Genomic DNA, 3,288 nt, shown 5'->3' on the forward strand with positions numbered 1-3,288 from the left:
CATCGCATGAAAGATTGTTTACAGAATCAAGGTGGTATACCCCAGATATATAATGCATAGGAGGCACAGACCATTGGAGATGTTGGCGAGAGTAATCCTCGTACCTATGCAGTTGTGGACAACAGGAAGGCGGAACACCAGACATCTATCATTGAAATGGACAGTAAGCTTTATGATCAAGTTATTTCTATTTTGATTGACCCTAGATCTAATTATAGATATGTTAGTCCTTACTTGGTGGATATGTGTGGTTTGAGTAAGGAATTTCATGCAGAGTCTTGGTTAGTTCAGTTGGCTATAGGTATGAAGAAGTGAGTTCATCATTGGGTAAGAGCTTGCACATTTGACTTAAATGGTATGCCTACCGCAACACATTTGAATGTTTTACTGTTGGGTTCATACAGTATGTTATTGGGCATGGATTGGTTGTATCTACATAGAACCAAGGTTGACTGCTATGACAAAGCTATTGAATGTGTTGATGACAATGGGGAACCAAGAGTTTTGCAAGGTAAGAGGAAAGCCACATCAGTTAGGATGGTGATAACTATGCAAGCAAAGTGTAGCCGCAGGAAAGGGTGAAAGCTATTTGTAGTGCATATTTCTAGTGATAAGGGTAAGGAGGTTGAGGATGCAGATGTGTTGAACAAACACCCAATTTTACAGCAATTCAGGGATGTATTTTTTGAGGACATTACAGAGTTGCCACCTCATAGGGAGGTAGACTTTTCTATCGATTTAGTGCCAGGGGTAGCTACAACATCGAAAACACCTTACATGATGAGCACACTTGAGTTAGTTGAGTTAAAGTTGTAACAAAAGGAGATGTTGGACAAGGGACACATTAGGCATAGTGTATCACCTTGGGGCGCACCAATCTTGTTTGTGAGAAAGAAAGATGGTACCCTCATATTATGTATTGACTACAAACAGTTGAACAAAGTGACTATCAAGAACAAATACCCTTTGCCGAGGATTGATGACTTGTTCAATCAGCTAAAGGGAGCAGCAGTGTTCTCGAAGACTGATCTGAGATCTGGATACCATCAAGTACACATCAAAGAGGACATATACAAGACTGCATTCAGGACCAGGTATGGGCATTATGAGTTTGTTGTTGTTCCATTTGGCTTAACTAATGCTCCAACCACATTCATGTGTTTGATGAATAATAACATAGTTACGGATGAAACGGGAACTATTACCTCAAAATGGGTACTCGAGCCCAAAAACCCCAAAAAAAACATGAAAAAAACCCAAAAATGAAAATTGTTTATTCCATAACGATGTTTTTTTAGGGCAAATTTTCAACATTTTTTTAAATGGAAGTAAAAACCATTTTTTTTTTTAAATGGATGAAAAAAACACCCTTAAAAAAAATTGTTTATTCTGGAATAACAAAAAATGGAGTTAAAGAGAAAATATTCGAACTTTGAAAAACTATAAAATTCCAACAATTCTCAGACATTATGTTAAAGATAAAATATCATGTCTCGAATTTTGACTATTCTCATCCATGTTGTTAAAGATAAAATATCTTGACTCTAAAAAACCTTGAAATTGTAATTGTTTTCGACCATAACATTAAAGATAAAATACCATGACTTAGAAAAACTTAAAATCTTGACAATTTTTCAACCATGCAATTAAAACCAAAGATTATGACTACAAAAAATCCTCAAGTTTTCAAAATATTTCAAGTATGACATTATGAAAAAAAAAAAATTATGACAAAAAACTTTAAAAATGAACACTCAAGAGTAATTTATTTTTTAAATACAAAATATATAGCGATTTTAAAATCTTAGCCTAAGACAACTAGATACATTGCAAAAAAATATATATATAAATCAACCATCAAATTGACACACGGTGTAGGTGAAATCGACCCGTTGTAATGAAAACTTAAAGACCAACCATTAAATTGATACATTGTGGGGGCAGACTCGATTCATTATAACAAAAAATTTAAAATCAACTATCAAATTGCCCATAATGGGATCGGGTTGTTAGATGAGCATCGACACAGACCCTATAAAATATATATATATATATTAAGAAATAAAAATACAAAATACAAAAAAAAAAAAAACAAAAATTACATTGAAAAAAAAACACAAAAAAATAATACAAAAGATAATTTTTTTTAATATTGATAAAAAGAAAAAACAATGAAAAAAAACACAAAAAATAATAAAAAGAAAGCAAATTTTAAATATTGAAAAAAAAAACAAAAAACACAAAAAATAATAATAATAAAAAACAAAAATTCAAATATTTAAAAAAAACACACACACAAAATAATACAATATATATATATATAATAAAAATTTAAAAATAGTGAAAAAAACATGAAAAATTAAAAAAAAAAAAAATACTAAAAAAAAAACACATGACAAAAAAACAAATTAAAAAAAAAAAAAAAGAGGGTAAAAAATAACACAAAATTAACTTATAACTATAAAAAATTAGACAATAATTAAAAATATCATAAAATAAGTAAAAAAATAAACACAATTTAACAAAATAAAAATAAAAACATTTTTTTAAAACCAAAAAAACATTGTTTTAAAATAAAAATCATTTTTTAAATAATTTTTTTTTAAACACACAACATTTTTTTAAATAAAAGAAAAAATATATAGCTAAAAAATTCAATTGAATTGAAAAAATATATATATATAACAAAAAAATATAAATTAAAAAAAATAATAATAAAGCGATTAATTATATATATATATATATATATTATTTACCACTAGGCAAGGTTGGCCGCGGGCGGGGAGGCGACCGCACAAAATCGGCGAGCTACCCCCCAAGCGGGGTTCACCGCGGGCACAGGCGGGGAGGCAGCTGCACGGAATCGGCTAGCCACCACCCGGGTATGGTTAGCCGCGGGCGCGAGCGAGGAGGCGGGTTGCGTGCAACCCATCACTTTGCTCGAGGTAAATGAATTTAATTTAATTTTTTTTAATTTTGTTTTATTAATGGTTTTTTTTTTTTTGAACTTTGTTTTTTATTTTTACTTTTAAATTTTTTTGTTTTAAATATTATATATATAGATATATATATTTGTTTTGATTTGCTTTTTTTTGTTTTCTACTTTAAATATATATATATATATATATATATATATATTCAATTTTTTTATTTTGAATTTTTTGATTTTTTTAAATTTTATTTTATAAATTTTATGATTTTTTTTAGTTTTTAAATTTAACCTTTTTTTAATATAATTTTTTTTAATTAGTTTTTAAATTTAACCTTTTTTAATATAATTTTTTTTAA

Source organism: Pinus tabuliformis, chromosome 5_2 (assembly GCF_031772625.1).
Source record: "Pinus tabuliformis cultivar Carrire ecotype Pingquan chromosome 5_2, CPIR1, whole genome shotgun sequence".
Taxonomy (NCBI): domain Eukaryota; kingdom Viridiplantae; phylum Streptophyta; class Pinopsida; order Pinales; family Pinaceae; genus Pinus; species Pinus tabuliformis.